This window comes from Carcharhinus amblyrhynchos, chromosome 23, assembly GCF_965287045.1.
Source record: "Carcharhinus amblyrhynchos chromosome 23, sCarAmb.v2.hapA, whole genome shotgun sequence".
Lineage (NCBI taxonomy): Eukaryota > Metazoa > Chordata > Chondrichthyes > Carcharhiniformes > Carcharhinidae > Carcharhinus > Carcharhinus amblyrhynchos.
The window spans coordinates 26,026,418-26,053,164 of NC_137346.1; the positions used below are offsets into that span (position 1 = coordinate 26,026,418).

The 26,747-nt window shown below is 41.4% G+C and overlaps 1 protein-coding gene across 8 annotated transcripts in view; it reads left to right on the top strand.

Moving 5' to 3' along the window:
- Positions 1-26,747, top strand: part of LOC145357376 (rab effector Noc2-like) — a 197,221-nt gene that overhangs the window by 58,241 nt on the left and 112,233 nt on the right. For 3 of the 8 annotated variants that reach the window (XM_080210688.1, XM_080210691.1, XM_080210686.1), the window contains exon 2: positions 4,213-4,265. The gene's annotated coding sequence lies outside the window, so the exon portion shown is untranslated. Of the gene's footprint in view, positions 1-289; positions 569-2,810; positions 2,929-3,108; positions 3,133-4,212; positions 4,266-26,747 lie in introns of those variants that run through there. The other 5 variants (XM_080210685.1, XM_080210692.1, XM_080210693.1 and 2 more) reach the window with 4 other exon arrangements.

Sequence of the window (26,747 nt, forward strand, 5' to 3'; positions counted from 1 at the left end):
GAAGCACGAATGTTATCACCTTGAATGAAGGCATCAGGATTTGTGCATCACAGAGCCACTGCCATTTCCCCTGGCCAGCACCTCAGCAATTCTAGTAATCTTCTGGAGCCCCTTAGAGTGCTCGTGTCTGCATCCATGATGACAGCAGTCTGACCATATATGGTAACAAGCACAGATCTCATGACCTCAGTCTGAGTTTCCATTGCTCCACTGAGATGGTAGTAGCTTTGCCCTGTGCCATAATGGAAGCTGAGACATCTGCCATTAGACTGCTATATCATGACTGGTTCTGCAAGTGTTCTCATGAAGTTGGCCACCATTTCCACAATGGAAAGGATAGGCTTAATCTCTGCATAAAACTCTGTGCCATGTTGGAACTGACTCCTTCATTGTCCTTGATGGTGACAAGAAGCTCTCTGGCAGACATGCAAATTCATCAAGCATATTGGTGTGCATGCCCATCTGCCTTCTCCTATATGCTGTTCCATCAGAGTCCTCTGCAGCAGAATTGTCTGTGACCTCACCTTCCAAGGAGCTGACACATGCACTCCAGATCACTGTTATACAGGTCAGTTGTAATGTTCAGATTCATTTTGTATATTACAGTCTTAAGTATGCATTGGTGCCAATGTCTAGCTGTTGGCTGCGTATGTCAGATCAAATGATGGTGCTTCATCTTCAGAGGTATGCTGTTGCTTTGGGTCTTCATCCACATCAGGCACCACTGGTTGGTAAGGTGGTTGGTTTTAGATATCTGAAATCAGCAATGTATAAGGTGAAGTTTGGAGTGAAGGAAGGGGGCACTGAATGAACCAAAAGAAAAATATGCCCAATTACACTATTGGCAGCTTGGACATCATATCAGACTGCTAAATGAGGGTAAAATAGGTTTCAGAAGGTACATAAGGCAGGTACATCCAGCTATTTTGAGGCCAATAATTCCCCTCTGTTTCCTGTGAGGATGTGTTGTGCTATCCCACTCTGGGTATTTGTCTCTTTGTTTCCCCAAGCTCACACTATGAAAGCAATAGAAGCAGTTAGCTATGGAGGCCAATACTAAAAGTGCGGCCTCAAGGACCTGGATACAATGCCATAAAAAGTTCAATGACTGCAGACATGTTGTCAAGCTCAGTGAATGCATCTTCAAAAGTTGTATCTTAACAGGGAAAGATAAACTTGTTCTCCTCCACCTCCTGTACTGCCTTGAGCGCTGCATTCAAGACCCTGAGAGCCCTTTCTTGGTTTGTATTGCTCTGGTTCCTTTCCGCTCAAAGGTCTTTCCAATCTATTTCCAACACCTGTTGCCTTCCAACATCCGCTTGAAGAGGCACAGACTGGTTTTAATTAGTGTTAGCCTTGCACAAACCTGGACCCCTTGCTAAGAGCAGAGTCACTCAGTAACTTGTTTATCCCAAGGCTGTACACCATAACAGTGGAGGTCAGCTGACAGCAATATTCCCTCATAGATGCATGATTGAGCAGCAATCGACAGTGTACCGTACAAGGAACAGAGAGTCTGTGGACAAGCGGTGATCCTTTTAAGATGCGTGATAATCTCAAATGAACCATGCACAGCAGACAGAAGATAGAGAAAACGTTGGGGAGGTATGTGTAGTTTGCATGATGCCAGCATCCTGAAGTAGTGAACATTCAGCCCATTGTGTTCAAAGTATGCTTTTAAATATCTTGTTTATTTTTCCAACCTGCAATAAAAGCTTTGGGTACACCTGCAGCTTAATTTATGACAAGTTCGTTAGTCCATGAGCATCACCCCCGCCCACCACTACTCCCTCTTCACTTGCAGTTTAAATTATTGTTCTCAGTTATCAAGCTGTTCTTGAACTGTCCTCTTTTATGAAGACTTTGGTCAGTTTATTTTCTCGGCTGGCTTGCATAACACATGACTCAGGAATGTAGTTGTTAAGTGGGAGACTCTTACCTGGTGATCTAATCCTGATTGCTTTATTGAAATCTAGACAGTAGCCAAAGGAGGTTAAAAATGAGTCAAAACGTCAAGGAAGAATTGTGGAAACAACTTGAGGCCAATCCCTGTGTTGTCATGTGCAAAAATAATATACATCTGTATCAGTGCAGGACAATTTAATATCATTTTAAAGTGTTCATATTCATTTTGAATGTGGTGTTAGAGCTTTATAAACTTCAGATGGTGGGATTCCAATATCACAATGATTAAATATCCTTTATACCATTGGTATTACTGTGATGTACTGAAACAATTATTTTATGTCACAGTGGGCCTTTTTGTTTTGGATAGCAAGAGAGGAGGGGAATCAATCCGGGTTCTAAATCTTGACTGTCATCTCGACAATCCTGTTACAGGCGTGTGTTTTGGTGTTGCCAACTCAGCAGGATTGTTGGAGCCTCCAAGAATTAAAGATTAATCCCTTGGACGCTGCTGTGAGAATCCAGCAGAAAATCTATAGATGCATTAAAAGACATGTATACGGGCTTTTCTTCTCCATTTTCCTTGAACTCTTTTTCTTGGTTTTATAAAAGATTAGAGGTTGGAAAACAAATTGCATGACTGGTTGGGGCAGGTTATCATGTGATGAAGCCTCCAGGAACATGTTCAACCAGTGTTATGAACTCCAGCATCCATGTGAATATCAGATGAAGACAAGACAAGACCCAGCTTTTGTGGCTTCTTTGCATTGACTTTTCCAGCAAAACAGTCGTCCGCCAAAGGCGGATCCCAGGCACATTCTTGCCTAAAAGTGGTGTGTTTAGTCATGTGAGCTGTGGGCAGGAACAATTCCTTCTTGCTTAGTCAAAGCACAATACAAAATTGAAGTTGAATGTATGCGATAAATTAACAGCTTTGTTTTATTATCCTCCAAGCTGGAGGCAGGGGCGGTTACGATCATGGATACAACTAATTAACGAACAAGAGATTGGTATGAAAAGCAGGTACATAAAAAAAAATTCCAAACTGTTTGTGGAAATCTCTGTGGTTGAGTGTAAATCTTGAGCGTTAGAATGTGCCAATTTACTATGGAACTGCTAACTTGGATTAGGTTGGGTGCTTATTTGTACACAGTGGGGAAGTTTGAATTTAATTAATCTATTCATTCCAATTTCTTACAAAGAAAGGTATCAGTAGCTGGAATACTGGTGAGTATATATGTGTGTATGTGTATTTTGTTTACATATATTTGCTTTCCAATTGTGCTAATACTTTTCAAGTTAAATTCTTAATTTTTGATGAATATCAAAATTATTGTGGAGGATGTCAGAAGGATATGTAATTAAATTTTCATGCAGAAAGGACAACTGGGAATATTTTAGAAATCAGCAGATCTTCTACTTCATTGCCTGGGGTCTGAAATATGGTTATAATGTTTAGCAGCTATCCTCGCCTGTCTCTTTAAAACAGTCACTTTGTTAATGGCCTCCAAGGCTCAAGGACCAGTCAGGAGCTATTTATTATTGTTATAAGTTTCTTTGCAGCTCTCCTTTACTGATAAGTTTTGCAGCTTATAAACTGGGGGGCTGAAAAAGGAAAGGGGAAAAAAATTGTATACTTATCTTGAATGTACTTAGTAGTTTATCGAATTCAAAACAATCACAGCTGAGCAATGTGTGAAGCCTGGACAGTGATGGAAGTCCTCAAAACTGTAATATTAGATATGTAAATGCTGTAAATTTAGAATGACACCATCAATTTAAAACTGGTTTCAAGGGCGTTGTAGTGCTTGGAGCACCAGCATGACTCACAACAAATTGATGCAATGCTGGTTTGATTGTCTTTTTCCCCCTCAATCTAAATCATGACTGCTGTGGGTTGTTTAATACAGGCACGTGCATATGCAGACATAAGACTATTTACTGGTTCATTTAATATGCCTTAAAATATACAGTTTAGCAAGATTAAAATAAGATATACAAATTGGTAACAATGGTAAATTGATCTAGTAGTTATTAAAACATTTGCAGCTTCTGTTGACAGTTGGTCAGAGCAAGCTGCAAGGATTGAGTTTGGTCAGTTTTTCTGCTTGGTCTAAACAGGCATGCAGACATAGGGATGTGAAGAACAAGATGCTTAACCCTGGAGTACAACACTAACCTTACAAATACTAGTGGAAAATCTCACCAGGGGATTCATGAGTCTCCAATTAGGCTGTTATCGTCCTGTAGTGTCTGTGACCTATCTGAAATAGACCGTTCTGAAGTGCTGCTATTTTCTGCCTATAGGTTGAATAGAATCCAGCAAAAACAAGCTGCATTTGAAACTTCCTGCTTTTAAAGTAAGTGAATGCCTTTTGTTGGTGCAGTGAACTTGAAAGTCGGAGTTAAGTAAATTCTCAGCCATGAGTGATATTTCATCAATTATGTGTCTGTTTAGATCTGTCGCCCAAATTGAATCCTGAACGGTTGGTCAGTTACGAGGTTATGTATTTCTATGTGTACATGACAAAATGAACAAGGCTGAGTTTAACTGCTGCTGAGAGGTTTAGTTGATCCTCTACACCAGAAGGGATTTTGTCAACTAACCTTAAATTGTGCAACGTATTTTGAGGAGTATTCAAGTAAGACAATACCTGAAATCTTCACCTGCCTCTGCACCCACTAGGATTAAGCTTGTTGTATACTGGGGGAAAGTTAATGGATTTATTTTTCATTAATCTTATGAGAGGCAGATAACCATTGTGCAGTACAGTCAGTCACAAAATTGTTCTTATGCCCTTTTCTGCATTCGTTGGTGTGCTATTGGATAACTTCCTTTCAAATCCAGTGAAATATAATTTACATGTTTTCCTAATTGTCCTCATCTATTTATTCTGATCATAGGAGCTATTGACATGTTGTTAACATTTGGTGAGACAACAGAGAAGGTGCAAATGTGCAATAGAGAGGAAATGTAGAGAATTAAACCAAAAAGAGGTTCTGCAGGAAAATAAATACCAAGAAATCTAAGCAAGTAAATAAGTGAAAGACTAAAATACAATGAAAAATATAAGAAATAAGACAGAAATGTTTTACTGTAAACTATGCATAGTAAGAGATTGAGATTATAATGTGTGTAGTGTGTCTGTAGAGCTATCTAAATGTGATGTTTTCTACTTGTACTTGATGGAACTTGTAGATGTCATCATGCATGTTAATTGTGTTATTAAGTTAAGGATATGCAGAGAGGGCATTGATTGCTAAATACTTTGAGCATATAAAGAGAGACTTTTGGGAGACTGGGTATTGGCTAGGGAAAAGGCAGACATCTGTAATGTTGCTTTTTGTAAATATATCTAGTACTAAGTAAAAGATTGACCTCTGGTTTCTAGTTAACCATCTGGTCGGCAGAAATGTAAAATGGATACTAAATAGATTCCCTTGCTCTCCCACATGTATTTTCCTGCTGGTAAGAGATTATTCCGAGACTGGTAATAGTTAAGAGGTTAGAAGTATAATTATAAACCTGTTGCTGCTTCTGGGGCATTGAATCACGGACTTATTTCTGCCATCTACCAACAATTTTAACCTGACCCTGTCATTCCAGTGAAAACCAAGGGAGTGAATAATTAAAATTTGTGCGATCTGGACCCAAGGAAGCTGATCAATCCCAATTGTGATCTTTTCAACTGAACAGATGGCTAGAACACCTGTCCAAAGCTGATGAGGCCCTTGTTTTTGTCATTTATATCTCAGTTACTGATGACATTGGGACCAGGCAGCAATTGTAACTCTGCTGCCTGAAGTAGAAACAGCTCTGAAAGGCCAATAGAAACTGTGCCAACAGACCTTCAAAACTCCAAAAGTACCTCGTCAAAAGCCTTGCTGAAGTCCATGTAGACAACACCAACTGCACTGCCCTCATCTAATTTCTTGGTTACCCCTTCAAAAAAACTCAATCAAATTTATGAGACATAATTTTCCACTCACAAAGCCATGCTGATTGTCCCTAATCAGTCCTTGCATCTCTAAATGCATGTAGATCCTGTCTCTCTAAATATCTTCCAACAACTTAGCCACCACTGATGCGAGGCTTACTGGCCTGTAGTTCCCAGGCTTTTCCCTGCAGCCCTCTTTAAACAAAGGCACAACATTTGCCACTCTCCAATCTTCAGGCATCTCACCCATGACTATCAATGGTTCAAATATCTCAGTTAGGGGATCCGCAATTTCCCATCTAGCCTCCCACAATGTCCTAGGATACACTTCATCAGGTCCCAGGGATTTATCTAACTTGATGCGCTTTAAGACTTCCAGCACCACCCCCTCTGTAATATGTACACTCCTCAAAACATCACTATTTATTTCCCCAAGTTTCCTGACATCCATGCTTTTCTCAGCAGTATTTACTGCTGAGAAATGTTCATTTAGGATCTCATCGATCTCTTGTGGATCTGCACGTAGATGACATTGTTGTTCCTTAAGAAACCCTACTCTCTCCCATGTTACTCTTTTGCCCTTCATGTATTTGTAGAAGCTCTTTGGATTCTGCTTTGCCTTATCCACCAAAACAATCTCGTGTCCCCTTTTTGCCCTCCTGACTTCTCTCTTAACTCTACTCCTACACCCCCTATACTCTTTGCTAGGTTTAGCAATATATCAAAAACTCTAGTTCCATCAACGTAGACAAACTGCCTCTCTACTACATAGCTTCCACTTTTAAATAGGTTTGAAAAAAAAATGTTCAACCAGCAGAACACATTCCCAATTGTAGAATTCCCTTGATTTTCATATTATCACAATTTCCTGACACTTTTAATAATGTTAAGGAAATGAGTTGCATTTGGCAAATTGCACTGCCCTTACAGTTACTTTGTGGCTTTACTAAAGCACGGAGTTGGCCCAGTCAAACAGTTTTGATCCAATTACATGACAGTAGATGCAATGTACCATTAAATAAGATCTTGTACAGCTTCAAGTCAAGTCATATAATTCACCATAAGAGCTTGTTATCTGTTGTTATCTTCCATGATCTACATTACTGGAAGGAAAATGAAGTCTAAATGAAGCTATAATAAGCCGGGTTACATCCTCCAGCTCTACAGAATGGTATTGCCTGAAGTCCATTTTAACATTGTGATGTATATTGGGGTTCAAATGATGTTGACAAACTGTTTGAATTTCACTAAAAGAAAAGCAAAAAGCTGTTCTGATATAAGGTTGTTGACCTGAACCTGTTCTCTTCCCAGATGTTGCCACATCTATTTGAATACTTCCAATATTTTCTGTTTTTATTTATGTTTGAATTTCACTTCAGGTTTCTATTGCTTTCTACTGTTTAGAGTTCCAGCATTCTAACCCATTCAGATTTAGTTAATCTGAAATTGATCTTCAGATTATGATTATGCTATGCTATAATGAAAATGCTATGTATTTTGCTGTCGATGGCAAAGCTAGGGTATGCTGTCTTAGAAAGCCTCATTGAGAGATCTAGCAATCTCCGTGATGAGGGCTTCATCTTCCTCAATGTTGCAGCAGATTGCAAAGCTCTTCTTTAATGAGCATTCCAGCATGGAGCTACAGTGGTGTCATCTAGCTGTCCAAACAACCAATAAATCACTGGCTCTGAAATGTTATTACTTCTTAAATCAAAATAAATATTGAAGGACTTCAGAACATCTTCAGACACATCTGAGGCTTCATTTATTCCTTGGCCCTCAATGATGTCATCGGCTATTTAGATTAAATCACATTAAAGAATTCTCACAGACCACCAACAAGGAAATGAAAACCACTAAAATCAAATCATTTTTTAAAAATATGGTATGATGACGGTAGAAGCTGATGTATAAAAATGCATATAAAACTTTAATATCTTGCATACTTTTATTGTGGGTTCTAAGTCAATGGGCTATAAATTAATTAGCCTCAAAAAACGGATGCAGGGATGGTGATATGTAATTATCCCATGCCCGTTGAGTGGAATGCAGACAGCATGACAACTAGGTGCTACCTTCTCATTAAAATGATGTTTGTGTGCAGCCAGCGCATTTGCATTGTTCGTTGGCTGCACTCATCGGCAGGGAACCAATATCATTGGTAATTTGCACTTTTTAAATCTAGCCTGCATTAAAGAAGAGGTGCATTGTGCCTGGAATCATTCTACACTGAAACTGACCTGTAGAAGAGAGCGCAGATAATGAGAGAGAGTGAGGCCCCTTGCAGGATGTCCTCAACTCACAGGGTGAGATGGCAGTGGGAATAGATACAGAGATCAATACCAGGATACAGCCCCAAGAACCTACAAGCAGTGCTGGAAAAAGTTTAATCATCTCCTGTAAGTGGGATCTGCATCTTTCGCCTCAGTCACTGCCCAATTCACCAGATCCCCATCATTGACCTATCAATAACGTTTATTACTTAGGACTCCTAGCTAATATTAATATATGCTTCACCTTACCTTCATGGATCTAATATTGCTGCAAACCTCAGACCCACATCTCTCAGATTGAACACATTGGCAACTATTCAACCATTGAAGCCAAATTACCCAGACGCTCATTGACAGCCATCCCTCTCTCTTGCAAGCAAAAGTGACACAGCACCTGGAGACATCAGGAACTAACTATAAGGGGAGGGGTGTGCCTGTATGAATCTTTGTAAAGGAAGAACAGTACAAGACATTATGGGAAGTGATGCTAATAAAGATGAGGGCATTCCTAATTCCCTTTCTATTGTCCCATTTCTTCCCCATTCCCCAGTCTTTTCTGAACAAGGAGCTGCTGTTGGGAGAAACATGCATTTCTGATTTCTCTCCCTTTCACCTTTGCCCATTTTTGTTCTAAGATGCCCCAGGAGTGGAGGATGAGCAAGAGGATAGTGAAGGTGAAAGCACAGTGCTGCTTAGAGCACAGGATAAAGGTCAGATTTGTACAAGATGAGACACTGGACTAAACAGTGCTGCAGCCAGGGCATGCAGAAAGAATAGTGCAGGTACCAGAGAGTGAGGTTGCACATTAGTTCTGTTGCACAGCACTTTGTTTGGCCAGGCTGCAGAAGAAGGCTGATGGGTGTGGACTCCCAAATGCTTGCTAGATCTGAAAACCTGCCAGAATCCTAAGTGTGATGTCAAGGAACAGGGAAGAGTCCAGCTTCAAATAGGCACAGGGCTTTGAGTGGCGCTTGAACCCCATCCTTTATAACTTGGAACCTTCATCAAAAACAGCTGTGGAATCACCCACGGTGCAGCATCTGATGGTCAATGTCTCAGCTTTCATTGTGGCACAAGCATCATCCATCCAATGTTTGGATTCTACATTGGAAACTTGAGCTGCTTTCATGCAATCTCATCTTTCTGCCATGCAAGCTCAGACTTCTGCTATTGTGACTCTGGCCGCAAGTGTTCAAACAGGCTTCAAGGCCATTGCAACACTTCTGAAATCTGTTCTGCAGCTGATCTGCTCTCTAAGAACCTTCAGCAGATTCGTCATGGCGTTAAAGCTATTCTCTCACCAACCAACCACCCCTACCCTTCCAGTAGCTTGTCCTGCCCTGTGTGACTGCTGCTCATTCTCTTACTCAAAACCCTACTCAGCTTCTCGTGTCTGGAAGCAACTGTGCGCAAATCTTTTAAGTCATCCAGAAATACTTCAGTACTATCCAGATCTATTGTATTGAAATTTTTAATGTGTATGCAAAAAAACCCAAAATGTATAAAATTTCACAGAGCTAGGATAAATATTCCAAAATCTAATTTGTAAGTTGTTGGTGCCTTCAGATAGAACTGGTACGCGAGGTGGCATTGGTTTGTCATTTGTACCATTGGACTTGCATTTGGCTTTTAAAGTGGCAAACAAGACATTATTGGGTAAATCAAAAGTCTGGTGACATGTTATTATATCCTGAAGTGTTTAGTTGGCATGGCTGGATACCTGAGAGATTGTGTGGAAACTTGAATGCACATGGCAATCCAGGGTCGTGGAAAACTAAACTGAGATACTGAAATCCTGGAAGTTGATCCTTGTTGAAGGTATCCAGGGGAAAACATAGTTTGGGAGAAAATTCTAAGGCATGTTTTTTGAGGGTAGAAGTTTGGAAGCACTCATGTGGAAATTGGAGTTGCAGTGAGACCAGTTGGCTTGCAGTGTGATAAGCATCTGGGGGATTTGATGAGAAATCCATAGAAATTCTATTGAGTGGTGTCTGCCACTTAGTTTCAGTGTGTGGAATGTAGAGCCACAGTTGGCTGATTGGTTTAATGTTCTCAGTAACTACATAGTCCCTGTACAGTATAAGATGTATTTTGTTATCCTTAAAAGTCTCTGTACATCTGTGAAAATATAGGTGGGATGAAGGAGTAATGTGTTATAATCAATCTTTTCATACTTAATAAATGTTTTATTCTTGTGTTTAAAGTTAATTGGCAGTACTGTGATTCTGTTTATTCATATCTCTAAACAAAACGGTCTATCGAGCCACGATTCCATTCTAGATCCCTACTATCCAGTAGTAACATCAGCTGGGATTGTAATAGTTACGGCCTGGCACTTGTGTGGTGCAAATGTTACTTTCCACTCACCACCCCATTTCAGTAGAATGATTTTAATTTTGATTTATTTGTATTGTGTATGTGTTAAGGGAATAAATTTAGAAGAATATTATGATATGCCTTGGAGTTTTGTGCAGAATCAAAATGGGTTTGATGTCATGCAGAGCTACCCAATCTCATAAACTGTTTCCTTGCGTACTTTCAAATCCTCCCTTTCAAATCTGTTGTCAATGTCCCACCTTCTGACTCAAAACTCAGCTCTCTGAACTTAGAGTACTGTCTCATTCCCATTCTATTTTCTTAAGTGCTTGGTATATCTGCTGTCTCTAAATACTATATCCATGTTTCCTGAAACTCTGATGTTTGAAACACTCTGTGTCACAGCATTAAAATGGCTTTTATCAGTGTCACAAATGACATCCTATGTGACTGTTCTGCACCATCCCAGCTCCTTCTTTGTGATCTGTTTGCAGTTATTAACATGGTTGACCACCCCATCCTCCTCCAGTACCCTTCCGCCATTTCCTGCAGAGCTTAGAAACATAGAAACCCTACAGTGCAGAAGGAGGTCATTTGGTGCATTTGAGTCTGCACCCAGGCCCTATCCCTGTAACCCCATATATTTATGCCAGTGAACGCTCTAACCTGTGCATCCCGGGACACTAAGAGGCAAGTTAACACGACCAATTAACCTAACTGTCTTATCTATCCAATCAGCTGGTGAATCTTGGTTGTTGGCTTTACTTCTTGGCCCATTTTCCACTACCACCCTTAGCTAGGACACTTTGTTCGACACCATTGCACTGAGCTAGGGAGGGGATGAATTCAACAGGATTTGTACTCATGATGTTAATTGACCCCTGATGCTTTTCAAAGCTGTTGTGCGTGTGGAGATGAAGTAAGACCAGACTTGGGCTCCATTTTTAACAGCTCACAAATGATTGTCATCAGCTGCAAGTTGAAGAAAGACCTGTTAAGCTCTTGCACCTACCAGCACATAATTTATGTGAACCAGCAAGCTTTTATGTCTTTTAAAAAAAAGTGTGAATTTTTGTGCATTTTGGAAAAAAAATGTACAAGGGTAGTTTCTCATCTCAAAACACCAAAGGACAGGATTTTCTGGCTGCGCTTGCCCCAGGACTAGAAAATCCCGCCTGAGGTCAATGGACCTTTGCATAGTCCTGTCCTGCCCATTATAATTGCCGTGGCGGGCGGGATGGGAAACGTCTGCTCTAGGGAGATTCAGCAAGGGTGTGTGGTTAACCGCATCATGGATGTGAGAGTAGAATTATTGTGACTGACTACTAAAATTATGTGTTTTAGCTCTCAATCAACCTACCTCCTAAAATTTGATCTAAATGCAGCATGGCAGAAAGAAATACCTAGTTCCTGGCAAAACACAACCAGCGATAGCATTTCATGATCTTTCTGAAATTGATCTTAATTCAAAACAAATAACAACAACTGAACTTTGAACTCAGCCTTGGGACTGTATCATAAACTGTGGTAACATTGTGCTCAGTGAGTGTTACAGTTTGAACATTTGAGGACATATGTTTAGCTAGATATACCATCTGTGAAACCAGGCTATTATCGTTCAGATTGAGGCTTCATGAATGTCATACAATGATCCATGCAGAACCTTCTGGCTAAGTTTTCTACTGTAAATCAATAAATTTACGGATTTGATATATTTCTTTGCATTCACTCAGACAGGTCTAAAAACTTGTTATGTGCACAGATTGAGCTATTGTTTACACAGTAATAAATATCTTGGAACATTTGTTCATGCATTGCAAGTTGTTCAGACACAATTTATTGAAATATAAATATTAACAAATTGTTTTGGAACGACTCACAAAGCTTCTGGTGAAAGCATTATACTTTGCCCTCCTTTTGTTTTTGCATACTTCCTGGCCTCATATTCACCACCTGTCCTTTCATATTATAAATGCTTTAAAAATTAATACAAATATTTTCTTTACACAAGGCAGCCTACCTTTTAGATGCAATGATGATTATAGAATCGCCAGTGTGGAAGATTTCAGTATTTGTATCTTTAATTTTATATGGCTAGATACAGAAAATATGTGTTTTTTACAAAGTTACGTTTGGTCGCACCTATCCTGAGAGGGAAGGTTTATTTATAGCATGCAGGCTGCAATCTAGTTGCCTAAGCTGAAGAACAGTGACATTGAGATGAAAAATAACCAATTTATGAAGTCTGTGAAGGACAAGAATTATTTGATTTGTACATTCCAGTTATTAGTGAATTGTTTTGATGACTCACTAGTGGGCAGCTACAAACAATGTCACTGGGACAAGTTTCTAGCCCTGCTCACTGTTGTAAGCAGAGCTGAGGGGTAATTCATAGCTCACATATTGACCAGCTGTCTGGATGCAGTCCCCAGAGACATTCTACTCCATCCAACTCCTTACCCTTTCATCGAAACACACACTCAATGTTCCCAGTTCATCCTGGCACATTTCTCCATTTCCCTTGCCAATAATTCAGTTTGCTACTTCCTAGTTAAAACAATAATGTTTTTCCCTCTGCCTGCAGTGATATTATTTGACCCTCATGCAAGAACTTTTCTTGCTATCTCTAACACTGGCATTCTTCTTCCTCTCTTTCCCCCTACACACCCTTCTCCCATCCCAAATTGTTTCCAGTTCTACTGTCATTCTTTTTTCCTTCTCTGCATTATTGTTCTTTAACTCTTCCCTCCCTATACGTCCTCATCATTGACTTGAATTCTTCTTTCTCTTGTTTTCTGCCTTCCAGCATGTTTGTTTTTATTGTTGTCTGTCCCATTTCACTCAAGTATCTCCCCCTTTTCCTTGTTATACTTTTCCCTCTCCAGGCCTTCACTTGGGTTCTATGCCCTCCTCCTGCTTACTCCTTGTAAGATCCAGTGGCTAATGCAACAATTTTCTTCCTTCTTTCAGTGTGATTCCTGTTATCTGCAGCAGTACACTGGGATGTCCTTGCCTTCAGTGGCAGTCCGGTCACTAGAATTGGGAATTATGTGAAAAGTATTACAGACAAACGTCACAGTGGTTAGCATTGCTGCCTCACAGTGTCAGGGACCCAGCTTCGATTCTCGACTTGGGTGACTAACTGTAAAGTTTGCACGTTCTCTCGGGTTTCCTCTGGATGCTCCAGTATCCTCCCACAGTCCAAAAATGTGCTGGTTAGGTGGATTGGCCATGCTAAATTGCTCCTTAGCGTTAGGGTATATCAGAGGCATTAGTAGGGTAACTATGTGGGATTACAGGGATAGGGCCTGGGTGTGATTGTTGTCAGTACAAACTCAATGGGCCGAATGGCCTCTTTCTGCAGTGTAGAAATTCTATGATTCTAGGGGTTAATTTAAACAGCTCTGGTTTCGCCGGTAGACTTGAATTAAGCTTGAAGGTGCCAGTCCCAAGTTCAAGTAGTTCAGTGTAGGTGAGGGCCAGGTGATTGTACCTGGGCAGAGCTGCTTCTGCTGCAACCTGTTCAATGGTAAGATGATAGACAGTGCAGTTACTGTTCTACTATGGAGGTCAAACAGAAACTGAGGATAACTTCTAAAAGCTTCTTCGTTAATGGAATTCAGGTGGCTCAAGTCATGTTCAAGCCCCCCCCTCCGGCATTGCCCAAGTGACAAGGTGGCACATCCCCTTATCCTCGGCCTTCCTGAGAGGCCTCAATGGCCTCTGGTTCCACCTGTGAGGCCAAGTTGACTGCTCCCTGTTTCTCGGTGAGGTCATAAAGGGCGGGGGGGGGGGGAGTGATCTGGATGATTGAGCGCCGGATTTGCAAAGCTAATATTAAATGTAAATAAATTTACATGCATTAACCTGCCCATTTCCAGTGAGAGGCTGCTGACCACACCCAAAAACGGGTGCAGTGCAATGGTACAATTGCCCCCACTGTCTCTGGGACTGGAATCCTGCCTTGGAAATGCAAAAAGGGGTGATGTATTTCTTTGGAATTTGATTGACAGCAGTCGGAGAGATATTGAGTCTCTGATCATTTGGAATTCCTCTGCTGAGAGTCATGGCTAGTCATTGTTCATTAAATAAAAGTGGTAATGTTTACAGAGTAGTCCAGGTGACTTGGCTGTGTATTTATTTTGTGTTCCAGCCTCAGACAGGTCAAAAGGAAGAGATAAACTTGTCTAATTTGGTGTCCCTCAGGTGCAGGAGAAGTGGGGAGACCTGACTGCTGTTACTTGTTAGAAACTGCTGATCAATAAACGGATTTCCCAAAAATCAGAATGTTGGCAAACACTCTGCATTTGGTTTTGGCAATACCCATTCAGTTATTTTCAGTATTGAAAAGAAGCATGATTTTTCATTCCTGTATTCATAAAACCCATATGCATTCAAGCATGTTCACCATCTGCCCAGTTTATAGTAAAATGTGGTAGCTCTAACAGCGGCACTGTATATTCATATAACATTTTTGACATAATAAAATATCCCAAGGTACTTCACAAGCACATTATAAAACCAAACATGGCACCAAGTCACAAGGCAATTCTAGGTCAAGAGCTTGGTGAAGGAAGCAGGTTTAAAGGAGTCTCTTAAAGCATTGAAATGACCTCCTTCTGCAACGTTGGATCCTATGATCATAGACTGTGACCAGGGAGAGAGTTTGAGTCAGTGGCTAGGGCGTAGGGACCAAAAATGATGGCTTCGCTCCTCAGTTAACTTCACAATATGTTCAAAGTGTGGCCTTACCAAGCCCCTATGTAACCGCAGCAAGACATCCCTGTTCCTGTACTCAGAAGGCCAGCATTCTGTTTGCCGTCTTTATCGCTTGCTGTATCTGCATGCTTACCTTCAGCGACTGGATAACACCCAGATCTCATTGCACATTCCCCACTGAATTTCTAGCCATTCAGATAATAATCTGCCTTCCTGTTTTCGCTACCAAAGTGGATAACCTCACATGCATCCACGTTTTACTGCATCTGCTATGCATTTGCTGATTAACTTGGTTTGCCAAAACCACACTGAAGCACCCTGTGAGCTTTGTGTCATCTGGAGAAATTACACTTAGTTTCCTCATCTAAATTGTGAATATATATCACTAAAAAGCTGGGGTCCTGGCACCGATCTTTGCTGTACCTCACTAGTCACTGCCTGCCATTCGGAGAAAGACCTGGTTATTCCTATTCTTTGTTTCCTGTCTGTCAACCAATTTCCTGTCCATCTCAATGCACTACCCTTAATTCCATGCACTTTAATTTTACGCACGTGGGATTTTGTCGCAAGCCTTCTGAAAATCCAAATAAAACACATCCACTGTCTCCCCTTCATTATCTCTACTAGTTATATCCTTGGATAATTCAGTTAAAGGAGGCAGAGAAACAAAATAAGGCAGAATGAAATAGTACCAAAATGTAAGAAGTTAAAGTTGTTTGATTGGGAAAGGACCAAAAAAATTGCCATAAATTCAAGTGAAGAAATAAAACTGTGGATAGAATTGTGGACACAATGGAAACACTTGTGATACAGTGCTACCTATTGGTTGCAGCTTGAAACCGCAGTCTGAAACTGCATCCTGACAGTCATGGGAAATTCCTACTTCAAAATATTTGCATAAGAACATAAGCAGAAGGAGGAAAAATGGGCCATGTGGTCTCTAAGCCTACACCGCCATTCAATAAGATCATGGCTGTTTTTCAGTGTCAACTTTACTTTCCTGCCCTGTCCCCATATCCCATGATTTTCTGACTGTCCAAAAATCTTCAACCTCCATCTTGAATGTATTCAGCATTCCCAGTTCTCTGGGGGAGTGAATTCCAAAGATTCACAACCTCTGACCAACAGTCCTTATATTTCGGTTGTGAATGTTTACTTGGGCACCATCATTTATAAATTTTGTCGTAACAAGTGTTACTGGAGATGTGTTGTGTTACAAAAGTGTATGCAAAGCAAGACATTTTAATAAAATAAATTATATTGGTTTGCCATGTTCATACAATGACAGAGTCCAACAAGTCACTCCCCAGATACCAGTAAAAGCCCTATGCGCTGGCACAGTGGTTAGCACTGGGTACCCTTGGGTAATTGTGCGAAGCTTGTTCTCCCCTTGTCTGCATGGGTTTCCTCCAGGTGCTCCGGTTTCCTCCCACAGTCCAAAGATGTACAGGTTAGGTTGGTTGGCCATGCTAGATTGTCTCTTGGTGTCGCAAGATGTGTAGATTAGCGGGATAAATACGTGGGGTTACGAAACTACAGCTGTGTCAGAGAGTTGGTGCAGAGTTAGTGCACTGTAGGGATTCTTTGATTTTTAACACTTTGAGATAAAAATTGAGTTTTGTTTAATCACAGTAAATCAGTGAGCAAAATAGCATACTTCATGTCAAATGACATGAAATTTATTGTTCTAAAACAGCTATGTTATAGAGCAGCTTTACTCTGTAACTCTCAGCTGGTGCTGTGGTTTAGTTGGTTAAAGCATCTGTCTAGTAAACAGCAGATCCTGAGTTTGAATCTCAGCTGTGCCTTGGCCCGGGAGGTCTTTTAATGGAACTTATTTCCTTCTGCATGCAGTGTGAATTTCATCTGTTGCCAAGCACAAACTCCTGGTGGAATTAATTTCTGAGAGGGGAGGATACTTTCTGCTTCTAGGTGTGGCATGGTGGCACAGTGGTTAGCACTGCTGCCTCACAGCACCAGGGGTCTTGGTTCAATTCTGGCCTCAGGCCATTGTTTGTATGGAGTTTGCACATTTGCCCCGTGTCTGCATGGGTTTCCTCTGGGTGCTCCGGTTTCCTCCCACACTCCAAAGATGTGCGAGTTAGATTGATTGGCTGTACTATATTGACCCTAGTGTGACGGGATTAACAGGGGAAATATGTGGGGTTATGGGGGCAGGGCCTGGGTGGCAGACTCAATGGACTCCTTCTGCACTGCAGGGATTCTATGATCCTCAATAGCAATGTTGAGGAGGTCCACTAGTACAAACTTAAAAATTATCTTTCCTGTCTGTGCTTGCAATGCATGTAGACAGACTTCAGCAGTAATGATTCGTAGGCTGGAGGTGACAATGATCTCGGTCACTGGCTAGGGAACCAGCAAGCGTGCTACGTTGACACTTTTCCAGAAGACCCCCTCCCCTCCCCACACACATCTTGTGTCACTTAGGCACTTGACAGGCCAGTAGTGGGTCTTCCCCAGTGATCAAGGTCCCCAGCGGTAGAAGTCCCACTTAGAGAGCTGCTGACCAATTAGACTCTCTCAGCTGTGTTGCATGGCGGTGCTACTGGAAGGATGGTGGCAGCTGCTGAGACGATACCCTTGGGGGTAGCTGGGAGAGTGGGGGGAAGAGAGTCATGTTGAAGGTGAAGGATGGGGATCAGCAGTAAGGACGAGGGGTGGCTCTCAGCAAGCCTCCTTTTCCTAAAGCTGGATCCCTCAATCAGGCTTTTGAATGAGGGACCCTCTTTGAAAGGTGCAGTAACCACAAAGGGTTTGCTTGTCATGCTCCCTGCGAGGGAACACCCTCGCACACCCCCCATCCCCATCTTTTACTGTTTCAATACTAGTAGCAGTGGGGCGAGGCCCTTGAATAGGCATTATTGGCCACTTAATGACCTTAGTTGACAGTGAAATGGAAGAGTGGCCATGGGCCTTCCTGCCATGGATGATAATTGGGGTGGGCGTCCTGAAGGAGGTGTTGTCCCTGACTGTAACCCTCTCAGCTGATTAAAGGCTCCCATCTGGCCCCACCAAACTTGTGCCCCCGCTTGTGCCAAGTTTCTACTTCCTATTGCGAGATGACATTTTGACAGATTAAGTGCTTCTGCTTCCAGTTACTCAAGTGATAAAGGTTCTCTTGATTATCGGGATAAAGATTATTGGTGCATGATGTAGAAAGCAATGACCAGAGACTATTACACACAAATCAAAGTAGGACATGACATTTATGGTTCGAGGGATTTATTTTTTCCAGCAGCTGTTGGCCTATAAAATAATTACAGCGTTAACTAATGTGTTATCCTGATCGTTTCTTTAAATCGTGCTGCATAAAAGTCTTGGTTCTTTATGCTGGAGTTTACTCATAAATGCCAAACAAGATAATCAGCATTAGATTTGAAACCTATCAAATTCAGATGTTATGTATCAGAACAAGCCTTTTTTAATATTTTCATGGGATGCGTATGTTGCTGGATAAGGTAGCATTTATTGCCTATCCCTAATTGCCCTCCTGAAGGCCTATTGAAGTGGCTGTGCAACTTAACAGCAGATTTGTCTCAACACATTGTGGAAAAAAACTACCCAGCATTAACGGGTCATGCATGGCCAGAGAACATTTGACTGAAATGGGCTGAAGTCCACATAGTGGCTAGTGGAGAATTAGACCTTATTACATTCTTTTTTAAAGCATTCTTTGGTTTTCAATGGAGAATTAGTGAGCATGAAAGACATGGCAATTAAAACTAAAAACAAAAGATGGAAATCACACAAAATGTTTGAAGATACAACCTGTACCAGATGTTATTAGGCCAAAGGTGGAGGCTGATTTGGAGGGCTTTGTGAAGAAGAGTGTTTTGGACCCTCTCCGTGTCATCGAATAGGCCATGCCTATTATAAAGGAAGATAGATATGTGAAGATTTGTGGGGATTTCAAGGTCATCACAAATCCGGTTACGTACCCATCACTTCATATTGAGGACCTGTTTGTGGGATTGGAGGGAGGCCAAAATTTCTGCAAAGTTGACCTGAGCCAGGCCTATTTTGCAGCTGAACATGGACAAGAAGTCACAGGGCCCTCTAACAATCATGGCACACAAAGGCTTGGGTGCCGAAGACTGCCATTTGCTATCACATCTGCTCCTGCAATGTTTCAGAGGCCTATGGATCAGATCCCGAGCAGAATCCAGTGTTATCTAGACAACGTCCTAGTCCCTGGGAGATGGAGATATTTGCTCAAAACCTGGATGCCATTCTCTAGAGATTGGAAGACTGGTCTGAGTCCGTAAGGACAAATGTTGAGTTCTTCCAATTCTCCTTTGAGTACTTGGGACATGTAACTGACGCCACCAGCCTTGAGAAATCTCCCCCTAGATTGAGGATCATTACAGAGGCACTTGCACCTCAGAATATATGCCAGTTAAGTTCCTTACTTGGATTGTTGGATTATTATGGAAGATGTGTCCCTAACTTGGAGTACTGTGCGCAGTTCTGGTCGCCTCACTATAGGAAAGACGTAGAAGCTATTGACAGGGTACAGAGGAGATTTACAAGGATGTTGCCTGGACTGGGAGGCATGCCTTATGAAGTTAGGTTGAGGGAACTGGGTCTCTTTTCCCTGGAGAGACGTAGGTTGAGAGGCGACCTGATAGAGGTTTATAAAATGTTGAGAGGAATAGATAGGGTGGATTCTCAGAGGCTATTTCCCCGGGTTGAAATGGTCGCTACGAGAGGACACAGGTTTAAGGTGCGGGGAGGAAAGTACAGAAGTGATGTTAGGGATAAGTTTTTCACTCAGAGGGTGGTGAGTGAATGGAATCGGCTGCCATCAGTGGTGGTGGAGGCGAACTCGCTGGGGTCTTTTAAAAGACTTCTGGATGAGTATATGGGATTTAATGGGATTGGGGTTATAGGTAGGTGTTGATGTGATCGGCGCAACTCGTGGGCTGAAGGGCCTGTTTGTGCTGTAGTGTTCTATGTTCTATGTTCTAACTTGGCAACAATTCTGCATAATCTCTTGTGCCAGAACAAGATGTGGAAGTGGTCAGACCAATTTAACAATGCCTTCATGCAAGCGAAAGAAACATTACTCAAATCTGAAGCTCTCGCACACTTTGATTCTACTTTACCCTTACTGTTAGTTTGTGATGCATCTCATCTGGTGTAGGAGTGGTGGTCTCACACATCATACTATCAGGTGAATAAAGATCCATTGCTTTTGCTTCTTGAACCTTGAGCAAAGCTGAGAATCATGATGCCCAGATTGAATGGGAAGACTGGGGATCATCCTCGGAGTCAGGGAATTCCATCAGTTCCTGTATACTTGCTGACGGGTCAACACCCACTCACTACCATTTTTGGGCCTTAGATGGAAATTCCATCATTTGTAGCAGGTAGAATGCAAAGATAGGCATTGTTCTTGTGTGCACATACTTACAACATTAAATACTGCCAGTCTAGTTTACATTGTAATGTGGATGGAATTTCAAGATTGTCACTACTTGGCCATTCTTCAGGCTGCTCGAAGGGGAATACTTTCTACTTTGACCAACTAGACAACACACCAGTCACTTCTAGGCAAGTGGGAAATCACACTATGACTCTGTGCTCTCAGAAGGGATGGATATGGTTTTACAAGGAAAGACTTCAGGATTAACACCTAGTCTGAAACCCTGCTACTCCAGGAGAATGGAGCCGTCAGCACAGTCAGGATGTCTTCTGTGGGCGCTCAGAGTGATTATTCCGTCACCTTGGAAGAAATGGGCGTTAGAAAAGCTACATGAAGGCCATTTCAGAGTTGTACGCATGAAAGAAATAGCAAGAAATTATTTTTGGTGGTCTGGGCTTGATACTGAGATCGTAGAAAGAGTTAGAACATGTTCTTCCTGTGCAAAGGTAAGAAACCTGCTACCCTTAGCACCACTTCATCCATGGAAATGGCTTGAAGAGGCTTGGCAATGTTTGCATGTGGATTTTGCAGGACCTTTTGAAGGGTACATGTAACTGTTGATGTTCACACCAAATGGCTAGAGGTTGCTGTGATGACGTCTACTTCATCTAAGAAGACTATTGAGAGACTGTGAGAAGAATTTAGTCGCTTTGGATTTCCAGAACAGCTGGTAAACAACAATAGACCTCAATTTGTCTCGCAGAAATTTGAGAACCTCTTACAAAACAAAACTTTCAACTCATTACATCCATGCATATATCACCCTGCTACTAATGGATTAGCAGAACATTTTGTCCAAACCATGAAACATGCTTTGAAAACACTAAATAACAAGTTTTGCTTCTCCAGGCCTCAAATTCTTACTGGTCTATCAGAACATTATACATGCTGTGACCAAGGCCACTCCTGCATTACTCATGATGAAAAGGCAGCATTGTTCTGCATTCAATCTTCTGAAACCGTCAAAACCAAGTAGATTGTTTGACAACAACAACAAACACAAGTACAGCGGTGGGAAAGCAAGGCTAAACATAGAATTTTCCACCAGGGACAATGAGTTTTGGCCAGGAATTACTGCTCAGTGAAGAAATGGTTTCCTGATACAATCTTTGTGCAGATTGGACTTATCTCTTACACTGTCCACACTTCAGATGGCATTATCTGGAGGAGACACGCAGACCAGTCACTGGCTGGAAAAAATCCGCTTAGATTGGAGCCTGTTGAGAAGTTAGGTTCAGACTTATCAAGTCAGGGTACGACACCTACACGACCAGTCAGCATTGAGAAAGTCAGCATCTCACCCTCTGTTCAGGTGCAGAGACAATCTGTAGTTCCCACATTATCGGCAGATAAAACAGCCACTGCCGGCGTCAGTGTGAAGATGAAAGCACCAGATGTTCCTATTGTGCAAAAAGAAAGACGCCAGATGTTCGCAGTCAACTGTTCTGAGAGCGATGACCTTCAGACTATCTGAATTTGTAATAGTGATGAACCCATTGAATAATGTTCATGTTGATTTTTTTTTGTGGATGTTCAAATTAAGGCGGTGGGGGGAATGTTATGTATTTTTCTTTTGGCACATTGTAGAACTGTGTCATGGTAACCTATACAAGGAAGTATTTTAGTGAGGTTTGATCCTGTTCATGCACGCACAGTCAATATAATAAGATATAGAGCGGTAAACAGGGAAGCAGCAGATGTGAGAGTGAACACACGCCACGAATAAAGTTCTGTTTGTTTTTACCGAAGTGCTCCTGAGTGTCTCGTCTCCAAATACACAACAGTTAGGAATCACTGCTAACATCGGTACATAATTTCCTTGGTATCTGCAGAAAAAGGATAACATCTTTTATTGATAAGAGAATATAATCTTGCTTGTAACAGTTGTAATCTGTATCTAAAAGGATGTGCCCTTTGTTCATAATGGAATATAACCACTGGGGCCTAAGGAAATAAGAGATCATTTGCATCAGTCTCCATGACTCTAGTTACATTGAAACATAGAAAATAGGTGCAGGAGTAGACCATTTGGTCCTTTGAGCCTGCTCCACCATTCGTTGTGATCATGGCTAATCATCCAACTCAATAGCCTGATCCCATCTTCTCACCACATCCCCCACCCCAGTATTATTTGATCTCCTTAGCCCCAAGTGCTATATCTAACTGCTTCTTGGAAACATACAATGCCTCAACTACTTTCTGTGGTAGTGAATTCCATAGATTCACCACCTCAGTTCTAAAAGGTTTATTGCTTATCCTTAAACTATGACCCCCTAGTCCTGGACTCCTGCACCATTGGGAACATTTTTTCTGAATCTACCCTTTCTGGTTCTGTTAGAATTTTATAGGTTTCTATGATTTCACCCCTCATTCTTCTGGACTCCTGTGAATTTAATCCTAATCGACTCGATCTCTTCCTTTTACATCAGTCCAACCATTCCAGGAATCAGCCTGGTAAACCTCTGCACTCCCTCTAGAGCAAGAACATCCTTACTTTGATAAGAAGACCAAAGCTGCTCACACTATTCTAGGTGTGGCCTCACCAAGGGTCTGTATAATTGCAGCAAGACATATCTGCTTCTGCACTCAAATCCTCTCGCAATGAAAGCCAACATACCATTTGTCTTTTTTACTGCCTGCTGCGCCTGCATGCTTAAAGATGGGGTGACACCAAGTGAACCTTACCCATAGCCAATTAAAGGGATTAATTTGGGCAATTGCTTAACAGGGATGAGAAACTTTGATATTTGATATAAAAGAATTTTACATCCAAAAAGCCCTAAATCTTAGTGTGCGGAGTTGACAATGGTACTGACACTGTGTGCAATCATTAGTCAATATTCCCACTTTTGACCTTAAGATGGAGTGAAAGTCATTAATGAAGTAGCTGAAGAAAAGTTGGGTCTGGACATTACCGTACAATGTTATGAGTCAAACTATTGTCTGACTGTTGTAACAATCAGAGAGTCATTGAAGCCCAACAGTACAGATGGAGGTAGTACAGAGTCTGCACCGACTCTCCAACAGAGCACCTTACCCAGACCCATCTCATGCCACACACTTACCCCCCATTATCCACCTAAACTGTAGATCTTGGGACACTAAGGGGCAATTTAGCATGGCCAATCCACCTAACCTGCACATCATTGAACCATGGGAGGAAACTGGAGCATCTGGAGGAAACTACACAGACCGAGAGAGAATGTACAAACTCCACACAGTCACCTGAGGTGGGAATTAAACCCAGGTCCCTGGCGCCATGAGGTAGTAGTGCTAACCATTGTTCTGCCCAGTACTTAGGAGATCTGCTAATGTGATTAAAAATGGTTTGAAATGAGTACAGTTTCTATCCTTTGCAGTCAAATTTCTGTGCCGCACTTGCGGAACAATGAAAAGGCAAATTGATTTAATGCAGGATTGGTAATGGCTCTGACCTCTCAGTTATATTTCTAACCACATTTCAAAAAAGAAAGTCAGAATTCTGACCTGCAGCTTAATAAGCTATTAAACTCTCACCATTTGCTGAATGTTTACTGAATAGCAATCAAGTTTAAAACAGTGGCTTCTCCTTAGCAGAGCCATATAAGATATGGACAAATATAGGGCAAATGTGGAATTGTGTGTGAGTTACGTTATGGATCACCAATGATCTTACTGAATGGACAAACAGACTGAAAGGTGCTAAATGGCAAAATGTTGTTCTCATGTTCCTGTGTGCTCCATAGCATGTTTCTTATAAAACAGTGCACGATCCAATTCTCAACACAATATGTTGAGAACACATAGAAAATTTTAGTTTTGGGATTCCCTGTAAGGATGGTATAATGCCTTTTATTCAAGTATTCCTTTAATTTCTGTGATTACTTGTTTAGTGCTTTGTTTACTCAACCATGTAGCTTGAATATTTCAAGGTTAGTAGCAACTTTGTACGATTTTGTTTCTATGGTGACCTGTACTAATGTTTTCAGGGAGTGGAAAAGGTCAGTGCTGATATCATGCGCGCCAGCTTGGTCTGTGATTGTTCCTGAAGATTATAGTATGATATATTTTGATCATTAGCCACTTATTTTACTTCAAAACGTTCAGCCATAATGATTCCGCGCACATAATCCATTATGATATAAGAGTGCAGTCCTCTGAGATATATGCAATCCCTAGCCTGCTGCCAAAGCCCAGGTCTATTAGTAATCTGCAAGGTGACAAAATGGTTCCTATAGTAACCATCCTGATTTTCAATGCATCTTTTAATTGTTGAAGAATTGGTCATCACAATGATTCAGAGGAAATTCACATTTTGCTCAGTATAAATCATTGAATTTTGCAGTTTGACAAAGCAGCAATGCTCTTGACGATTTTAGGGGTTAAACAATACAAATTAATGTTTCATAGCTTAAGTATCATCAGAGTGTCCTCAAGTGTCTTGCAGTTTTAAGTGCATATTTTTTCATCATTAGGTGTTCTTATTTCTCTCTTTTGGCAATGGCCTCTTCTGTCCTCTTCATGTGAAGACACTGATCATTCCACAGGCACCAATCACAATCAGTTTGTTGATCAAATAATTATTATTCACCTATTAGCATTGACGGTGGGTGTCCAGAGCCTGCACATCTTGGTTAAGAGCAAAATACTGCAGATGCTGGAATCAGAAACAAAAACAGAAAAATGCTAGAAAACCTTAACAGGCTTGTATAATATATATATTATAGAAGTATACATACATCTGGGAGAGGGTCCCCCATCCGGATGTCTTCAGGCTAAACCGGGGTCACAATGAAATTATCTATCAAGATACAAAGGTAATAGAGAAATAGTGCTCTCTAGTTAATGTTGGATAAAACAAACCTGTCAAATACACTATTACTGGTAGATGGTGGACAGCAGTGTGGCACAGTGGTTAGCAAGTGCGAGGTTATCCACTTTGAAAGGAATAATAGTAAAATGGACTATTATTTAAATGGTGAAAAATTACAACATGCTACTGTGCAGAGGGACCTGGGGGTCCTTGTGCATGAATCGCAAAAAGTCAGTTTGCAGGTGCAGCAGGTGATCAAGAAGGCAAATGGAATGTTGGCCTTTATTGTGAGGGGGATGGAGTATAAAAGCAGGGAGGTCTTGCTGCAATTGGACAAGGTACTGGTGAGGCCACAACTAGAGTACTGTGTGCAATTTTGGTCCCCTTATTTGCAAAAGGATGTACTGGCCTTGGAGGGAGTGCAGAGAAGGTTCACCAGGTTGATACCAGAGATGAGGGGGGTTAGCCTATGAGGAGAGATTGAGTAGATTGGGCCTGTACTTGTTGGAGTTTAGAAGGCTGAGGGGGGATCTTATAGAGACATATAAGATAATGACAGGGTAGAGGCAGAGAGATTATTTCCACTTAGAAAGGAAACACAGAGGGCGCAGCCTCAAAATAAGGGGGAGTCAATTTAGAACAGAGTTGAGGAGGAACTTCTTCTCTCAGAGGGTAGTGAATCTTTGGAATTCTCTGCCCATTGAAGCAGTGGAGGCTACCTCGTTAAATGTGTTTAAGTCACAGGTAGATAGATTTCTGATCAATAAGGTAATTAAGGGTTATGGGGAGCAGGCAGGTAAGTGGAACTGAACCACTATCAGATCGGCCATGATCTTATTGAATGGCAGGGCAGGCTTGAGGGGCTACATGGCCTACACCTGCTCCTATTTCTTATGTTCTTATGTTCTCACAGTGCCAGAGACCCTTGGTTCAATTCCCAGCTGGGTCACTATCTGTGCAGAGTCTGCATGTTCTCTCTGTGTCCGCATGGGTTTCCTCCAGGTGCTGTGGTTAGGTGCATTTGGCCATGCTACATTGTCCCTCAAAGTACCTGAACAGGCACCAGAGTTTGGCAACTAGAGGTTTTTAACAGTAACCTCATTGCAGTGTAATGTAAGCCCACTTGTGACCAATAAATAAACTTTGGATATGAACTCCCAAGTCAAAATTTTCAAGAACTGTTAATCCTTTCAAAAGACGACATTTGTCTTTACCCTGGTATCTAATTCAGCTAGACTTGTACTGCTGTATGATTTGTGTCCATCAATACCTGATGATGAACTATTGCATTTGAGTACGAACGTGAACATGAAATCAATGAACCATCATTCTTTAATGCAATCAGTCTTTAACTACTA